Source organism: Salvelinus alpinus, chromosome 28 (genome assembly GCF_045679555.1).
Source record: "Salvelinus alpinus chromosome 28, SLU_Salpinus.1, whole genome shotgun sequence".
NCBI lineage: Eukaryota > Metazoa > Chordata > Actinopteri > Salmoniformes > Salmonidae > Salvelinus > Salvelinus alpinus.
Genome location: NC_092113.1, coordinates 21,312,775 through 21,332,820, shown reverse-complemented (window position 1 = coordinate 21,332,820; position 20,046 = coordinate 21,312,775). Strand labels below are relative to the sequence as shown.

At 43.9% G+C, this 20,046-nt stretch overlaps 1 long non-coding RNA gene across 1 annotated transcript in view; it reads left to right on the top strand.

Moving 5' to 3' along the window:
• The window catches only part of LOC139557402 (uncharacterized), a 59,028-nt gene extending 40,614 nt beyond the window's left edge, over positions 1 to 18,414 (top strand). Inside the window, exons 2-5 of the long non-coding RNA XR_011671387.1 lie at positions 5,272 to 5,422; positions 10,943 to 11,007; positions 17,040 to 17,118; positions 17,467 to 18,414. This is a non-coding gene — a long non-coding RNA (uncharacterized lncRNA). The remainder of the gene's footprint in view (positions 1 to 5,271; positions 5,423 to 10,942; positions 11,008 to 17,039; positions 17,119 to 17,466) is intronic.
• Positions 18,415 to 20,046: the final 1,632 nt, after the last annotated feature.

The following is a 20,046-nucleotide window of genomic DNA, read 5'->3' as shown; positions in this document are numbered from 1 at the left end:
AGGTTCACGTTTCGTTCGTTGATTTTGTTGTTTTTTGTTCAGTGTTCATTCATTAAAAGAGAATGTACGCATACCACGCTGCGCCTTGGTCCATTCCATACGACGATCGTGACACAGTGGATGTGTGGGGGTTGTCAAGAGGGCTATCACGGGAGCTGACAGGGGTCTGTTAGGAGGGGTTGGGGTCTGTTGGGTTGGTAGTGTTGTCTGTCCCATTGTGGTGTTGAGGTTGTGGTCCGAGTCTGAGGTGGGCTGTTCTGCTGGCTTCTCTGGGGGAGTGTTCTGCTCTTTGTTACATGTCAGCTTTCTCACCTCCTCCTTCAGTGCCATGTGTGCCTCTATAAGTTCTCTCACCTCAGTCCGTAGAGCAGCCAGCTCTCTCTGACAGACGTCCATCACCACCTTCTACCCTCCGTGTCTTGTTGTGGGGGGGGGGGGGTGTTGTGCTGGTCTGTTTTGTGGGTTTGTTCTGTCTGGATTGTGTGGACTAATTCTCTGAGCTCCACCATGTCTCTCTCCAGCTCTGTGAATTTATCACTCTCAATGATGGAGAAGCAGTGCAGTTATGGGACCTGGGTGTGTTCAGTGCTGGGGGTGGTGACCATCCTCGTCTGCAGGACAGTTTGAAGAGGTGTGGTCAGACTCACTCAGGATGAGTGAGTCCTGCTGTGCTCTCTTTGATCCCGTCAAAGTCCTGCTGGAACTGCATGAGGATGCCCTGCACCTCAGACATTGACAGAGGTTGTTTCAGTTACCTCAATGTCTAGTGTTCTGAGTTTCCACCCTGTGCCAATAGCCTCTCTCTTGACACAGGGGTAGTGTGCTCTTATAGCACTGTGCCATGCCAGGGGATGGTCTGTGTGGAAAATTAATTTGCTTACGTTCCCCTCTTTGTAGCAGTCAGCAAATAGTGTCTCTAGATTGTCCATGAGGAGCTTTTTTTGGTACTACTTCAGTGCAGTGTTATTGTTGTTTTTTATCCATGGGGTACTGTATTGTAATGTCCTCTGCACAGGGATAAGCCATGGGGGCTTCAAAGGCCTCTGCATTTGGGTGGGGGGTCTGAAACTCTCCTGCCATTGTTAGGCTCAAGAGTTTTCACACCTCTCACTTCACACTTCAGTGGTAATTGAAGTTGCAGCCAGGTCAGTTCTGTCCTAGCAGCTAGGTAGCTTAGTAGCCGTATTTATTAACCTTTATATAACAAAATTACCTAGAGATTATTGTATTTTACTTTTTGGCTTCAGAAGTAGGTTTAGACTGAACATTACTCACTCAGTTTTGTGTTGGATGGTATTTCCAGGTTCCGCTGTGTTTCCTCTGTAGGTTTTGGTTTGTTAGAAGTTTTTTCTTGATAGTACTTGGTAGTAATAGTCCATTCTGGTAATTTTGTCAAAAATCAACGTGTTAGGTATGGAATTTTGATTTGGATTGAAGGTTTTGATGTTGAGATTAGTATCCTGCTTAAGTCCTTGCGAAAAAATGGAAGTGTATACATTTATCCAACTCTAATTCTATCTTTTTGCAGAACAACTCAGGAGCCCATGAGCTCACTACCTGTCTCTCACTCTCTCTCGGAATCTCTTGGGTTTGATGACAAGCCTCTGTCAGTTAGAGTTTCCTTATAAAGAGCCCTCCATGCTAAAAGACAGTTTATTGTATTTTTACTATGACTTTAGTCCTCCAAGTGTTCAGCCTGGGAGGTATTTATTCAGGCACCAAACAGAATAGACTGAAACAGGGAGGGACTACCTGAACTTGTCCAATAATTTTTTTTTGTTTTGCCGTTGCTTACCCTAATGAATATGACCCTGGTGAACTTGTGAGTTCAGTGGTTCATCTTGACAAAATCTTTTCCGAGCCCATCACCAAATTAGCCAGTTAGCCTACGATATGTGTGTTTGGTATTAGTAACGGGAAATTGATAGTTACATATCGGGATATTATTTTTTATAATATTGTTTTGACAATATCGCAATATTATTTTTGCTCTAATTTGTTATACCTGCACAAACTTGTGTTTTTTCTCCATCTTTTTAAATAGGGAGCCAATTTTGTTTTCATCACTTTTATTTTCATGACTGAAAACTTTCTCACGGCTCTCTCTTGTCTCTCTGCAGCAGACATATGGTGAGCAATATGTTTGGAACATTGAATTGCAATAAAATCACAGTATTGAACCGCAATACATATAGAATCATGAGAATGGCGAAATATATATCATATCAGCACCTAAGTATCGTGATTTAATATCGTACTGTGAGGTCCCTGGCAATTCCCAGCCCTATTTAGTATGAGTTGGACAGCTTAGGAAAGCATTGGGGAATATAAGGTATTATAATACCAATAACATTCTGAACAATAATACCAAGGGGATAAGACATATATACCAATTGAATGAGTAAATACCCCAAAGTCCTACTGGAAATGTGCAGGTGATGATTTTGAGTTAGGCTCACGTACAGTAGAAGCTGTAGTTTAGGGCTCACCCGGAGACACGATGAGTCTAATCCTACCCAGCCATGTTGTTCTGGAATTTATTCTCTCCAAACACTGCACATTAACAATGATGGCAGACATCATATAAAATTGTCCCACACAACAGTAAAAAGCACCGGGTTGTTTTAACGTGGCGAGCCTCAATGATGTGTGCTCATTGTTGTATAACAGACCCCCTCTCGCACATAGGGCCTTGTTAATTTATCTGTCACCCTCAGCACAGCGGCTGACTATAATCCCCTATCTGCTGACACTGACAGGGTGCTGCTGGTGCTACTGCTGGTGCTGTCTGGGCTATAGAGCTATATCCTGGATGATGTTTTAATGTAGCCCCATTACAGCTCTTTTTGCCTTTGTCAAATTCACAGGAATATTTACCCCTTTGACACACGATTAATGGTTTGTTGACTAAGTTGCTTGAGAATACCCTCTCATTAGGTAAAGCATGTGTTATCCCTGGCATTGCCGGCGCGCAAGCTGTTTTCTCATTGACATCCTTACACTCCCGTGGCGACAGGAAAGAGCAAGATGTCAAACAGCTTTTCTGCAAGGTTCTCAGTACGTGACTGCGCTGTACTAGTAGGCCTATTTGCAATGCGCTGCCCCTGTTTGTTGCGTAGACAATGATCGTGATTTTAAGTGTCGCTGAAGTGAATTAGAATGTCATTCAAGTGTCAGCATCTGCTATTTGAGGGTGGGCGTGTGGCGTGCCCCTGACAAGAAGAGCCTGCAGATATCAGTGAGGGAGTGAAGAAGATTCCAACAAATGACTGATGACGTTGGGATTGGGAAACTGTGGTTGTGACTAGATGGAGTAAAGCTATGACTGGAAGATACTTTTCGTAGCATGTTAGGAAAGCATTTTAGCTAACCCTAACCCCTTTCCTAACCTTAACCTAATTCTCCTAACCTGCTACATTAATTATCCTAACCTGCTGCGTAAGTTGTCCTAACCTGCTACGAATAAGTCCCGGTTGTAGCTGTATTCCACCTAGTCAGAACAGGAAACTGTGCCTTTTTGTTTGAAGGGGACAGTCAAAGTCTTTGGTTTTGAGTTGGCTTCATACCTTTGTTTTAAGACCTTAATCATGTTCAGAGTTTGCATGTTCTTGTTAAACACTCAGTCCTCCAGGATTTGGAATCCCTGCAAATTGAGAAAGGATATTTGGATAAGAGCAGTTGATTTTAGAGGAATTGGAAGGGAATCAATTTGGAGGAGAATCAAAGAGAAGCTCTATTCAAAGGAGGACTCTGTCTTTGAATTAGAAATACATGTTCTGAACAACGTCCATTGCGGATAGCCTGGAGACAAGGGTCAGCGTCTCTAAACAATGCAAATCAATATCGCAGGGGAGTAAATGTGGGTGAACCATGATAGAAAAAATTGATTCCTATAACTCTTTATTCAATGCCGAGCGGTTCAAATTAAGTTCACTTTAAAATAAGCCTTTGATTTGGGAGTTAAGGTAATATGTTTTTTTAATAAAAACAATTGGAAGGAAAGTTTTCAATCTGTGAATATTGAATGAAATGCATTTTTGGAGGAGGTATTTCATTTCCTAAGCCAAGCCGTTATTTGTGTTTGCCAACACATTTCCCTGTGCTTTCAATGCACATATGCATATGCACGATGGCCATTCTAAAACAAGCCAAGATTACTATTTGAAAAATATCAATTAATGTACCCCCAAAACTAATTTTCTGTCCATTATCATTTCTAATCAGACTCTTCCATGGTGTTCAGTATTGGATTTCTCCATAGTAATTCAGTCAGCCATGCAGAATTCTAAGACATTGTCACCCATCACTTTCTGTCTCATTGAATTGTTCTTGACAAGGTCGAGTGCATAATGTGGTAATGATGAATCATGTACCAAGTGGGGATTTTCAAACTGCGAGGCTCAATGAACTTGATGCTATCGTCTTTGAATGGCCAAGGCAGCCTCGCACACACATACAGTACACACACACATACAGTACACACACACATACAGTACACACACACATACAGTACACACACACATGGCACTCAGAAAAGGGACAGCAGAGGCTCTGTCTCCCATTTCTCTCCATTTACATGTAGCGGTATTTGAGAAACTTCCAGGATGTGATTTAGAGTTAAAACATGTCGTGCACGAAATGCAGATGATAAAAGATTGTGGCTAAAATGCGATGCCCCTGTGGTTTTGAATTTGAAAACACCTTCTCCTACTCGGAACAGCCAACAGAGTAAAAATGAACAGGCAGAGACACGGGTGCCATCAGAAATTGCCTCTGTATTTCAAAGTGCTTCTTGTTAACTTTCGCTCAATAAAAATAAAAAAAATGTTGGGAGGGAGGGGACGTTACCAACAAATGGCTTGGCTGTGCTTACAGGACCAATATATCATAAATGTGTGGGCTAGTTTCTCACGTTCAACATCTAAAGAAATGCACATAGGCTACCATGTGTGGCTTTGCAAATGGTGAATATTACCTGTATATTTGTATACTGCTTGTCTAATGTGGTATGAAGGTGCAACTGTATCTTATTGTGTCAAAGTCATTCAATTGGCTTTGAGATGAACACTCACTCTGCTCACTGTTACTCTGTCTTAGTATCTTGTGTCCTTTGCAGGTGGTGTAGTAGTTCATGATCAATTGTTTAAAACCCAATCTGTTTTCTTTTCACACCCTACTCCTACTAATACTAATGATCTTGGCACACACACATTTAGTCTTCTCACTCACTCATTGTCCTGTGTGTGTGTGTGTGTGTGTGTTCAATTGCAGGTGGTGTACTTCCACAACTCTCTTTCTGCCCATCGTGGTGGCTGTGGTGGAGCTGGTGGAGTTACAGCCCAGGGCAGATGGCTCCCAGCATGCACTGGGGTGCTGCTAAGCCATCCTGCACCTCTTCTCAGCAGGACAGAACCTCAGGCAGGTGAGGGGGACAGAAGGTGATTGGCCCTGTCCTGATACACAACACACACCTTAATTACAGTTTTCCCATCAAGAGCCATGTGATGGATTTTCATAGATTATTAATTTTCATAGATTATTAATTATTAACTTTTCATAGATTATTACTTAAAAGTATTCAGACCCCTTGACTTTTTCCACATTTTGTTGTGTTACAGCCTGAATTTAATTACATTTATATTTTTGGTCACTGGCCTACACACAGTACTCCATAATCAAAAAAGGGGAATTATATTTTTACAAATTAATTACAAATGGAGCGATTAAATGTCTTGAGTTAATAAGTATTCAACCCCTTTGTTATAGCAAGCCTAAATAAATTCAGGAGTAAAACTTTGCGTAACAAGTCACAAATTGTATGGTCTTTTTGCAATAATAGTGTTTAGCATGATACCGTACACATATACAATTAATTATATGTAAGATCCCTCAGTCTAGCAGTGAATGTCGAAACACAGATTCAACCGCAAAGACCAGTTTTGACTTAAATGTACTTGAAAATCTACGGCATGACCTGAAAATTGTTGTCTAGCAATGATCAACAACCAATTTGATGGAGCTTGAAGAATTTTGTAAGGAATAACTGGCAAATTTGCACAATCCAAGTGTGAAAGCTCTTAGAGACTTACCCAGAAAGACTCACAGCTGTAAGCGCTGCCAAAGGTGCTTCTTCAAAGTATTGACTCTGGGGTGTGAATACTTCTGAATTTCATTTCCAGTATTCATTAACATTTTTCTAAAAACATGTTTTCACTTTGTCTTTATAGGGTATTGTACAGAAGAGTATTAGAGCCAAGTGAATAGAAAAATTAAAAAAAACAGCGATGGGTGGTGGTACTTGGATTTTCATGGATAGTACTTTAAAATAGTGGCAATGTCGAGAATAGTAGCAATATTTAGAGAATGAACAAACCATGGTGCGTGTTATGGTGCCTTTCGAATTTGCTACAATGTTATCCTCAATCCCCTGCATATGCCAACACCTTGCATTGTATCTTAGATTGTAACCACTAGTCCAGCAGCCTATATGTCAAAACGAAAGGTTAACTTACAAATTTGTGCGTAATGGCATGGTGTTTTATTCCAATGAAGTAACTTCATAGGCCTACGCTTATTATCTTGTGAATGCAAATCACGGATTGCATGGAGACGGATAGCGAGTCCCTGTCGGGCTCTTGGGCTGCACCCAAACCCCTGTCATGGACCTTGTAAAGCCAGGGGGCAGGGGTTTGGTTAAAGTCCTGTCTGAGACAGCAATTTACGGTCCATTATTATAACCTAACAGGTCTAGCCACTAGACTCTATGGTGAACAAGTGGTAACCTGAGTTAGCCGTATAGCTGAGACGCATACCTGTAATGAACACGATGGGAGACAGAGAGCTGGTTTCAAGCGCAGGGCGCAGCAGGTGTTTATTTGTAAAGGACCACAGGAGGAGGCAGGTAGCTGGGTCCAGGGGCAGGCAGAAGGTCATACACCTGGGGTCCAAAAAGGCAACAGTACAGACAGGGAAAAGGCTAGTAATGTCATCCGGGAGATCAGGCAATAGGTTGATAACAGGAAATCCAATAGGCTAAAGTACAAGCAGGGAATAGGCAAAAGGTGTCGTTAGTGAGGCAGGCAAAAATTATCATACATGGGAGGATTAAATTACGGGAAAAACAGAGCTCCGAATAGAAGTGTGTCACAAAACAAACAATACCTCACAATGATGGGGTGCAAGGAACTGAAGTAAATAGTGTGTGATAATGACATGCAGGTGTGTGAACAGGTGATCAGAATTCAGGTGATTGGGATCTAGAGATGAGCTCCGTTGAGGGGATCTATGTGTTTGAGAGTGTGAGTTGGAAGCAGACTTTACAATAACAGAGACGATGCCCCTGACTGTTTTGGGATAACCTATGCATCCTTCATTCCTCCCATCCTTGAAGCCATCACTGATAGATGGATAGTGAAAGGAGATATTACACTAGGCTACCAACCAAGTCATGTCAGATCAGCGTTTTTTTTTTTTTATAGCCTATCATTTATCTAATAGGCCTACTGTATCTTTAGATTAATGATTATTTAAAGAAAGGGCGATTCCATCCATGGATATATTCAAACAGCGCCTCAGATGAGCTGCTTTGCGCATGCAGGAGTGGTCCTTGAGTTGCCTCTCCTCCCACAGACATGTTTGCGTAAAACCCCTGCTTCATTATTCAGTCCTCCCGCAGCCATTGGATAGGCTTATAATTTACTTTAGCTTGCCCACTGTAACGTATGATTAGCCTACAGGTTAGGTTACTCAATCTAGTGGGCAGCTATAGGTTTATAATGGGCTGCAACATAGCGGTGTTGTAGTGTATTTGGAGAGCAGCTTGACATGGGACATGCACATGCATAGCCTCCAGCATCCCAAGATAATTAGTTTTATTGAGTAGCCTACTAGCCCAGCCATGTCACCTGTGATACAAGTCAGTATTCGACGTCCATCGATTGGAACAAGTTCATCCATGTTTCTCAAACATCACATTTTGAAGGTCTAATTCTGACGTGAGACTGACGTGAAAGCTGGTCGCAGAGCTTATAGTTGTTAGAAGGATAGTTGTCATATGGGGGAAATACTACCCTTACTAAAGCACCACGGATAAGGTAATTAAAAGTTGCCATTATGCACAGATCTTTTGCGAGATGTTCACCTAGGCTATGCAGCAGAACGTTGTAGCGAATTTGGAGGGCAGACTGACGGGGACTCAGCCCCAGTTCTCTTCTCATTCAGTGACAATAACGTTTTTTGGTTTGTGCTCATAATGCACCATGGCCGTTAGAAGACTGTATGTCTATAGTCCTGAAATTACTAAGGGGAAACTGTGTGCGAGTAATTAGATCATTCGATTGATAAGCATGAGTGCGCAGTGACGCCTGTTTGAACGAATGTATTAGATTGATGGTCATTTGTTTTTACCCCTGCCCCCCCACACACACAACCCTCTTATCTCTACCTACAGTGCATTCGGAAAGTATTTAGACCCCTTGACTTTTTCCACATTTTGATACGTTACAGCCTTATTCTAAAATTGATTAATTTGTTTTTTCCCCCTCAAATGACAAAGCAAAAACAGGTTTTTAGAATTGTTTGCACATTTATAAAAATAAACATGAAATTCTACATTTACATAAGTATCCCGACCCTTTACTCAGTACTTTGTTGAAGCACCTATGGCAGCCTTATAGCCTCGAGTCTTCTTGGGTATGACGCTACAAGCTTGGCACAACTGCATTTGGGCAGTTTCTCCCATTCTTCTCTGCAGATCTTCTCAAGCTCTGTCAGGTAGAATGGGGAGCATCGCTGCACAGCTATTTTCAGGTCTCTACAGAGATGTTCAATCGGGTTCATGTCTGGGCTCTGGCTGGGCCACTAAAGAATATTCAGAGACTTGTCCTGAAGCCATTCCTGCATTGTCTTGGCTGTGGGCTTAGGGTCGTTGTCCTGTTGGAAGGTGAACCTTCACCCTGGTCGGTTAATCTTTCCCTCGATCCTGACTAGTCTCCTAGTTTCTGCCGCTGAAAAACCACCCCACAGCATGATGCTGCCACCACCGTTCTTCACCATAGGAATGGGGCCAGGTTTCCTTCAAACGTGACTACTTGCATTCAGGCCAGAGAGTTCAATATTGGTTTCATCAGACCAGAGAATATTGTTTCGGGTTCTTGGTCACCTCTTCTGACCAAGGCCCTTCTCCCCCAATTGCTCAGTTTGGCCAGGCAGCCAGCTTTAGGAAGAGTCTTGGTGGTTCTAAACTTCTTCCATTTAAGAATGATGGAGGCCGCTGTGTTCTTTGGGGACCTTCAATGCTGGTACAGTTCCCCAGATCTGTGCCTCGACACAATCCTGTCTCTGAGCTCTACGGACAATTCCTTCGACCTCATGGCTTGGTTTTTGCTCTGACATGTACTGTCAACTGTGGGACCTTATATAAACAGGTGTGTTCCTTTCCAAATCATGTCCAATCAATTGAATTTACCAGAGGTGGACTCCAATCAAGTTGTAGAAACATCTCAAGGATGATCAATGGAAACAGGAAGCGCACCTGAGCTCAATTTCGAGTCTTAAAGAAAATGGCCTGAATTCTTATGTACATTTCTGTTTTTTATTTTAATTACATTTGCAAACCTGTTTTGCTTTGTCATTATGGGGTATTGTGTGTAGTTGGATGAGGGGGAAAAAGTATTTTATACATTTTAGAATAAGGCTGTAACGTAACTAAATGTGGAAAAGTCGAGGGGTCTGAATGCACTGCACTGAATGCACAGTTCCTTCTGAAAATAATATGTGGCACAACCTCTTCCAGGTCCTAATAATTATAATAATATGATTATTATGTGCTAAAAGAGCAAGGATTTCCTTGTTACTAACTATAGTTTCACCAGTCATCTAACTCAGGTATTTCATCGGTGGCTCGCATAGCAACAGGCAGCCAGGGAGACATGCAATTAACCAAATCCCATACCTTAATCTTGAAATATAACTGACTTTATTCTCAAAATGGCGACTTTATTCTCAACATTTTTAGTTTATTCTCAAAATATTGCCTCTTTATTCTCAAAATCCTGCCTCTTATTCTCAAAATATTGCCTCTTTATTCTTGAAATATTGCCACTTTTTTAAAGTACCATCCTGCAAAAAAATGTTATCCAAGTACCACTTGGCCCTAATACTCATCCTTAGTATTGTGTGTAGATGGGTGAGATTTTTTAACACAACAAAATGTGGAATACATCTAGGGGTTGAGGTCAATTCACCATCAATTTAGCACACAAAGGAGGATAAATTGAAATTTCAATTCAACAATAGAAAAATCTTTGCTTCATGAATTGATACTGAATCAAGACCCCAACTCGTTGAGGGAAGGAATAATATAACTGTTTTGGAATAGAGAAAACCCGGTGTTATTTCTCTTTTCAGAAATAGGTCTATTGAATGTTGTGTAACACTTAAAACCAACATGTATAATACTTTAAAACCTATTATTATTGTGAATGTGTACCTCTATTAGCCTAGTAGGGGGTTTCACATTACATTTGCAAAAACTGCATTGGGCCAGCCATTGTTTTTCCCATGGAGGAGGAGGCGCGTAGAGGCTCTGAAGAGTTCCATTTATAACAGTGGCACATGGCAAGAGTCTTTGGGGGCTCCAAGTTCAAATGATTTGAACTTTCCAATGCTCTTGCCTCCTGCACCTACCTTGAACTTACAGCAAGAAAAGCACCTTTTAATGTGAGACAGTCATAGTCACCAAACGGCCACAGAACACAGATAAAGCTGACAGCTCTCAATTGATGAAAAAAGTTAGACACAAACTTTTCTCAGAAAATTTGAAATTATTAGTAGTTCTAATACAGTATTTCACAAATGTTTCATGTGCATTTGTGTCTATTATGAGTCACTCCCTAAACAACTTGTCTTGATTGATTCTCACCGTCGTTTCCTTTGTTCCTAGGCTAAGTTTGTACCATGGAACACCCAGGACCCTGCTCCATCTACTGCCGAAGGATCCTAGCAAGCGTAAGTGTCTTTCATATGCCCTCTTACACCAGTACACCACTGTCAATATTCAGCTTTAACAACCATTAAGTCTGAACCCCAAATGGCACCCCATTCCCTTCATAGTGCACTACATTTGATGGGCTCTATAGTGCACTATGAAGGGAGTAGGGTGCCATTTGAGACACATCCTAACTTAGATACACAGACAGGCGAACAACTAGGCAAGATCTTACTCATAAACCTCATAAACGCTGCAGTCCGCTTTGAAATTCAATTCAACTGGCAGATGTCAACATTGAGTCTCTAAGGAACCCTTGTAGACACACTAATCCAAGTGGAGTGGGCCGCCCTTTTGTTGAATCTAATTACGACGTGTTTTGTTTTGAGTGTTTAATAAAGAGATACAGTATCAACACCCGAGTGCCAATGACAAAGCATGCTAAATCCCAGGGATATTTTAATTGGGAGAGGTGGTGCCACTGTCTGATTACATGTATCATATTTATTAAGTCTAGTGTGCCACAACCATCTCAGCCAATTTGAATAGAGTGAATACTACTTTAGTGTGTGTTTTAACCAAATTACATAGGAACCATGTTAGAATAGGCCTACCACATTCAGATTTGAGGTATGTAATTGTGTTAACATTTCATTCCACTGGGTGGAGTAGACCGTATCAAAAAAGAAGATGCTGATCTTCCACGTTATACAATATACTTACAGCAGCCTGTGGCATGAAATAGGCTATTTGGTTTAAATACACTTAGGTTGGAGTCATTAAAACTCTCCACAATTTTCTTGTTAACAGACTATAGTTTTGGCAAGTCGGTTAGGATATCTACTTTGAGCATGACATAAGTAATTTTTCCAACAATTGTTTACAGACAGATTATTTCACTTATAATTCACTGTATGACATTTCCAGTGGGTCAGAAGTTTACATACAGTAAGTTGACTGTGCCTTTAAACAGCTTGAAAAAATCCTGAAAATGATGTCATGGCTTTAGAAGCTTCTGATAGGCTAATTGACATAATTTGAGTCAATTGGAGGTGTACCTGTGGATGTATTTCAAGGCCTACCTTCAAACTCAGTGCCTCTTTGCTTGACATCATGGGAAAATCTAAAGAAATCAGCCAAGACCTAAAGAAAAAAAATACAAAAAACAAGTACAAAAGTATCTATATCCACAGTAAAATTAGTCCTATATCGACATATCCTGAAAGGCCACTCAGCAAGGAAGAAGCCACTGCTCCAAAACCGCCATAAAACGCCAGACTACTGTTTGCAACCGCACATGGGGACAAAGATCGTACTTTTTGGAGAAATGTCTTCTGGTCTGATGAATCAAAAATAGAACTGTTTGGCCATAATGACCATCGTTATGTTTGGAGAAAAAAGGGGGACGCTTGCAAGCCGAAGAACACCATCTCAACCGTGAAAGACGGGGGTGGCAGCATCATGTTGTGGGGGTGCTTTGCTGCAGGAGGGACTAGTGCACTTCACAAAATAGATGGCATCATGCGGGAGGAAAATTATGTGGATATATTGAAGCAACTGAAGACATCAGTCAGGAAGTTAAAGCTTGGTCGCAAATGGGTCTTCCAAATGGACAATGACCCAAAGTTGTGGCAAAATGGCTTAAGGACAACAAAGTCAAGGCATGGAGTGGCCATTACATTTACATTTAAGTCATTTAGCAGACGCTCTTATCAAGAGCGACTTACAAGTTGGTGCATTCACCTTATGATGTCCAGTGGAACAACCACTTTACAATAGTGCATCTAACTCTAAGGGGGGGGGGGTTAGAAGGATTACTTTATCCTATCCTAGGTATTCCTTAAAGAGGTGGGGTTTCAGGTGTCTCCGGAAGGTGGTGATTGATTCCGCTGACCTGGCGTCGTGGGGGAGTTTGTTCCACCATTGGGGTGCCAGAGCAGCGAACAGTTTTGACTGGGCTGAGCGGGAGCTGTACTTCCTCAGAGGTAGGGAGGCGAGTAGGCCAGAGGTGGATGAACGCAGTGCCCTTGTTTGGGTGTAGGGCCTGATCAGAGCCTGAAGGTACGGAGGTGCCGTTCCCCTCACAGCTCCGTAGGCAAGCACCATAGTCTTGTAGCGGATGCGAGCTTCAACTGGAAGCCAGTGGAGAGAGCGGAGGAGCGGGGTGACGTGAGAGAACTTGGGAAGGTTGAACACCAGACGGGCTGCGGCGTTCTGGATGAGTTGTAGGGGTTTAATTGCACAGGCAGGGAGCCCAGCCAACAGCGAGTTGCAGTAATCCAGACGGGAGATGACAAGTGCCTGGATTAGGACCTGCGCCGCTTCCTGTGTGAGGCAGGGTCGTACTCTGCGAATGTTGTAGAGCATGAACCTACAGGAACGGGTCACCGCCTTGATGTTGGTTGAGAACGACAGGGTGTTGTCCAGGATCACGCCAAGGTTCTTAGCGCTCTGGGAGGAGGACACAACGGAGTTGTCAAGCGTGATGGCAAGATCATGGAACGGGCAGTCCTTCCCCGGGAGGAAGAGCAGCTCCGTCTTGCCGAGGTTCAGCTTGAGGTGGTGATCCGTCATCCACACTGATATGTCTGCCAGACATGCAGAGATGCGATTCGCCACCTGGTTATCAGAAGAGGGAAAGGAGAAGATTAATTGTGTGTCGTCTGCATAGCAATGATAGGAGAGGCCATGTGAGGATATGACAGAGCCAAGTGACTTGGTGTATAGCGAGAATAGGAGAGGGCCTAGAACAGAGCCCTGGGGGACACCAGTGGTGAGAGCACGTGGTGCGGAGACAGATTCTCGCCACGCCACCTGGTAGGAGCGACCTGTCAGGTAGGACGCAATCCAAGCGTGGGCCGCGCCGGAGATGCCCAACTCGGAGAGGGTGGAGAGGAGGATCTGATGGTTCACAGTATCAAAGGCAGCCGATAGGTCTAGAAGGATGAGAGCAGAGGAGAGAGAGTTAGCTTTAGCAGTGCGGAGCGCCTCCGTGACACAGAGAAGAGCAGTCTCAGTTGAATGACTAGTCTTGAAACCTGACTGATTTGGATCAAGAAGGTCATTCTGAGAGAGATAGCAGGAGAGCTGGCCAAGGACGGCACGTTCAAGAGTTTTGGAGAGAAAAGAAAGAAGGGATACTGGTCTGTAGTTGTTGACATCAGAGGGATCGAGTGTAGGTTTTTTCAGAAGGGGTGCAACTCTCGCTCTCTTGAAGGCGGAAGGGACGTAGCCAGCGGTCAAGGATGAGTTGATGAGCGAGGTGAGGTAGGGGAGAAGGTCTCCGGAAATGGTCTGGAGAAGAGAGGAGGGGATAGGGTCAAGCGGGCAGGTTGTTGGGCGGCCGGCCGTCACAAGACGCGAGATTTCATCTGGAGAGAGAGGGGAGAAAGAGGTCAAAGCACAGGGTAGGGCAGTGTGAGCAGAACCAGCGGTGTCGTTTGACTTAGCAAACGAGGATCGGATGTCGTCGACCTTCTTTTCGAAATGGTTGATGAAGTCATCCGCAGAGAGGGAGGAGGGGGGGAGGGGGAGGAGGATTCAGGAGGGAGGAGAAGGTGGCAAAGAGCTTCCTAGGGTTAGAGGCAGATGCTTGGAATTTAGAGTGGTAGAAAGTGGCTTTAGCAGCAGAGACAGAAGAGGAGAATGTAGAGAGGAGGGAGTGAAAGGATGCCAGGTCCGCAGGGAGGCGAGTTTTCCTCCATTTCCGCTCGGCTGCCCGGAGCCCTGTTCTGTGAGCTCGCAATGAGTCGTCGAGCCACGGAGCAGGAGGGGAGGACCGAGCCGGCCTGGAGGATAGGGGACATAGAGAGTCAAAGGATGCAGAAAGGGAGGAGAGGAGGGTTGAGGAGGCAGAATCAGGAGATAGGTTGGAGAAGGTTTGAGCAGAGGGAAGAGATGATAGGATGGAAGAGGAGAGAGTAGCGGGGGAGAGAGAGCGAAGGTTGGGACGGCGCGATACCATCCGAGTAGGGGCAGTGTGGGAAGTGTTAGATGAGAGCGAGAGGGAAAAGGATACAAGGTAGTGGTCGGAGACTTGGAGGGGAGTTGCAATGAGATTAGTGGAAGAACAGCATCTAGTAAAGATGAGGTCAAGCGTATTGCCTGCCTTGTGAGTAGGGGGGGAAGGTGAGAGGGTGAGGTCAAAAGAGGAGAGGAGTGGAAAGAAGGAGGCAGAGAGGAATGAGTCAAAGGTAGACGTGGGGAGGTTAAAGTCACCCAGAACTGTGAGAGGTGAGCCATCCTCAGGAAAGGAGCTTATCAAGGCGTCAAGCTCATTGATGAACTCTCCAAGGGAACCTGGGGGGCGATAAATGATAAGGATGTTAAGCTTGAAAGGGCTGGTAACTGTGACAGCATGGAATTCAAAGGAGGCGATAGACAGATGGGTCAGGGGAGAAAGAGAGAATGTCCACTTGGGGGAGATGAGGATCCCAGTGCCACCACCCCGCTGACCAGAAGCTCTCGGGGTGTGCGAGAACACGTGGGCAGACGAGGAGAGAGCGGTAGGAGTAGCAGTGTTATCTGTGGTAATCCATGTTTCCGTCAGTGCCAAGAAGTCGAGGGACTGGAGGGAAGCATAGGCCATCACAAAGCCCTGACCTCAATCCTATAGAACATTTGTGGGCAGAACTGAAAACTGTGTACGAGCAAGGAGGCCTACAAACCTGTTTCAGTTACACCAACTTTGTCAGGAGGAATGGGCCAAAATTCACCCAACTTATTGTGGAAGGCTACCCGAAATGTTTGACCCAAGTTAAACAATTTAAAGGCAATGCTACCAAATACTAATTGAGTGTATATAAACTTCTGACCCACTGGGATTGTGATGAAAGAAATAAAAGCTGAAATAAATCATTCTCTACTAATTTTCTGACATTTCTCATTCTTAAAATAAAGTGGTGATCCTAACTGACGTAAGACAGGGAATTTGTACTAGGATTAAATTTCAGGAATTGTGAAAAACTGATTTGAAATGTATTTGGCTAAGGTGTATGTAAACTTCCGACTTCAACTGTATGTATGCAAAGAGTTGCACAGTAGAATTGCTAATGTTTGAATTACAACATAATAGTCCAAGTAGCCGTGTTGGCTATTTTGTAACATGAATATTGGAAAGGCCTCTCTCTCAAATGGACTCCTATGTACATTGTATTATTAAGAGTGTCTGTAGGATGCCTTTTTTTGTTTTCATGTCAACGACTAGTACTTCCATGTTCAAGCTGCTCTCTTCTTACCGTCAATGTTGTCCTCACACACACACGGTGACAACACACACACATTCTGTGTGCTGCGAATTAAGACTGCTGTTTACCTTGCTGTATGGGATAACAAGACCAAACAAAGCAAGCCTTAAGGTCGTTCCACCTCAAAAAGCACAAGAAAGAGGATTTCAACACCCACCATCTCAGATTGTTCTGAAATCGGTTATGTTGTTAGAAACAGCTAACATTAGCATTCCTGCAACATTATTTTGTTGGAATATAATTTGATCTCTGAGAAATGAAGCTAATTGATTGCACCCAATTTGGCCATTTTAATTTATATAACCTAACATCTGATTAGGACTAAACTTTTTCTAACAATGAATAAGACATGAGGAATCCAAAGAAGTGGTGAAAAGTCATCCACAGACCCCCTACACTCCATGCCATCCCACCCCAACAAGTATATTGTATCTGTTCTGTTTGACAAGTAGTATGGAGCTGCGGCTCTGAGTATTGTTTCTTCATCCTATGTAATGTATTCTTAGTTTCCCCCCCCCCATTCAGAGAAGACGTTGGGTATATGTCCCATCCTACATCCTGATATTACCAGGTTCTGACCACTAGATTGTGCTGTTCCTGCTATTCAGTGATTCATTTTTAAAGGGATAGGGTGTAATCAATTAGCTTAAGTTCTCAGAGTTTCCGGAACGCTTATCTTATCGGTTTCTAAATACAGAAATTATTGCAGAACAATCTGAGATGGTAGATATTATGGCTTGCTGAACTCAACTTTGGACCTCAAAGCCAGTTCCACTGCTTTTTTTTCATTCTTTCCCTCTAATCAGGGAGTGATTTTGGGATACCAGATGGGTGCAATTCATTATCAGCTAGAACAGCAAACCAGCAGACTTCGGACCTCGTAGGGTAAGAGTTGAATACCACTGCCCTATTCATTTTAACAATACAGCCTTTTTTCTTGAGCCGAAGGCCAAAAAAATGTGTATTGTCCTGTTCTCTTGAGGCAGAGCTTCATCTGCTGTTCATTGGAAGAGCACAATTAAAGCAAAGTATTGTTAACTTCGATATGCTGAAAAAGAGCGCTCAAAAGAGGATTTGCAGCAACATTTGTTTCTTGTGGCATAATATGTGGTATTTATTTTTCACGGAGCCAGGATTTTGAGTCCAATGACCTCAGTATACCTCTCCCTCCTCCTCTAGTGTGTACTCCTCACTCTAGCCTCACTCCTCTCTAATCATCTTCTCACCCCATAGAGACAGACGGACACACAGGGGTCAGGAGTGCACATTCTACACCTGGGGCCTTTCCAGTCATTCTATCAAATCGTGTGTGCGTCTGCGTGCATGCACGTGTGTGTGCCCAGCATGCCAGGGAGAGTGCCGGTGGGTGGGGGTTACTTGGTGCCAGAAGGAAGGAGTACGGCGACTGTGGTAGGAAAGGGAGCCTCTGTGCTGCCCTGTTTGCCAGCCTCTTCTGTCTATGTTCTCCTGCCCAGCCCCGGCCAGCCGCCACTGCGTACCGCCACCTAAGCCCCTTTGCTGGAGCCACCTGGGGGAAACAAGAGAGGGGACAAGGGGGGCGGGATGATATTTGGTCGTTTTGGAGCCTGCTGAAGCTCCTCTCCTTGACTGACCTCTGGGGGTGGGGGAATCATGGAGGGAGGCAGAGAGATAAGGAAAGAGAGGGGGAGATGGGGTTACTTCTTGGCTCACCTAACCACTTCCGGATTGACCATGAGGGTACTAGAGTGTGTGGAGGAGGGAGGCAGAGACGGAAAGAGAGAGAGAGAGAGGGGAGAATGGGCTGCTCTTGGGCCTACTCGGAGAGATGGGGAAACAACCAGATGGCACAGTGCTTCTTGGTGCTGTGAGACTACATTATGTTCACATTACTGTGTTGAAATCCACTTTCAAGTTAAAATTTGAAAGTGCCTTGTGTTTTAGCTTGTTGTCATCTTTAAGGAAACTCAATTGATTCAGAGTTCAATGTGCCATTTAAAGGTTTGAAATTTCAAATATTTATCTAGCTTTTATTTATCTAGCTTTAATGACTGTACTGAAAGTATTTAGTTGAGACGTTATTGCTACTCTACTGGAATCTGCTATTGAATTTTTCATTTTGAATAGCCTGAATCAATGCACCTTTGCTTTTCAGATACCAACCTGTTTCTGACTTTGCCCATAAAACTGACTTTGCCCCTCTTTTCACATGCAGTCCATTTGTTATTCATCTCCATCGGTCTCTTCCCCGTCACCGTTGGAAATTCACCAGCCCTCTGATGCTGCTGAGCTACCTTTTAAATTTGTACCTCCGCTTCATCTCCTGCCAAGTTTGCGCACCTGACACTAAGGTACCAAGATGTCTGCTTGAAGAATTTCTGGATTCCCTAATCCGTGTGCTGCATCAGAGAGGCAAGCGTGATGTATTATGAAAAATATCAAAAAAACATTACCCAGATCTCACCACCTAGGCGCACATCTGTGTTCAGCTAGCTAGTTGCTTTGAATGTTACATTTTTACCCCTCCACATTTTTTAAACTACTACAGCAAGAGTCAGTTTTCCAAGAAAGCGGTGCTGTGCTCTGAAAGGGGTGTGCCGCAAGTTTAGCTGCGGCTTCAATGGAACGTACATGCACAATGCACAACAATGACACTGCAGAAACAACTGAATAGCAGGTTTGATTTGGCCTAATCAAACATACCACTCAGGGGAGTGACGTGACATGGTGATCATTTTAAATGTACGATGCCATGGAGGTCACCCCCCCCCCCCCCCATTTGATTATTGAACTGAATAAAAACCAACCATCAGTTAACCCTCTCAACTTCTCCAAATGTAGTACTGGAAGACACTCCCCAAAAACATCTTCACTGTCAACCTGATAAAGAGGCAGACACTGTGTGTGAATGGAGCTTCTATTAATGATCGTCACTGTCTCCGTTGAAGATGTAATTATCAGAGCTGTCAGAGTGAGCGATCACCATGCACGCCACGGCACAAGCCTGGGATGTACTACTGAACACATAGAACCCATCAAATTCACTGTGCTGCCTTTCTCAGGTTGTTGCTCAACACCTTAGACTGCGTGTTGATGAAAAGCATCATGGGGCTGTGTTTTTCATTGGAAGGTGGGTTTGAAGGATACACGTGTCAACCTGTCCCTCGCATCACAGAGCCGTTTCCTCGTCTGCCGCTCAGCGCTCCTCTCTCCTCCACTCCGGTGATGAGGGAGCCCTTGTCCATGGCAACGAACTGTCATTTCGCACGCCCAAGTTCTCCTGCAAACAGCCCCCCAACGTAATGGAGCATGCACCTCAGCAACCAAATAGAATATTGAGAAATGGAAGTGTCGGTGTCGCTTTTTCGAAGCGCCGTGCTCCTTGTTGCTGGCTGGAACGGCAGCCTATTTAACACCTGCAGGACGGGTGACAGTTGTTTGTGAGGAGTGACAGGCAATACTCTATGTCCCCCATAAAGATGATAGGAATCATATATTCACCTCTAGAGTGGCGGAACATTAGTTCCTCCTGTGACATTGCCTGTAATATGAAAGTGTTTGCGATAAAAATATTCATTGAAACACTGTGTTGTGTGTTATGTTGTGCAGAGAGACAGCTGTTGCCCGCAATCAATGAAACTCATTTGGTGTGCAGTTTGAATCTTCACCCTGCTCTGGAACCTGCCATGCACCTCTTCCCCCAGAACAAGGTGTCTGGGGAAGAGAACATCCCCGGGGTTACGCCCTCCCCTACAGGTGGGACTACAGTGGAAACCGCAGGCCAGTGTTTCCCTCTTAGAGTTAACATTGATGTTATTTGTACAAGGCGGCCCT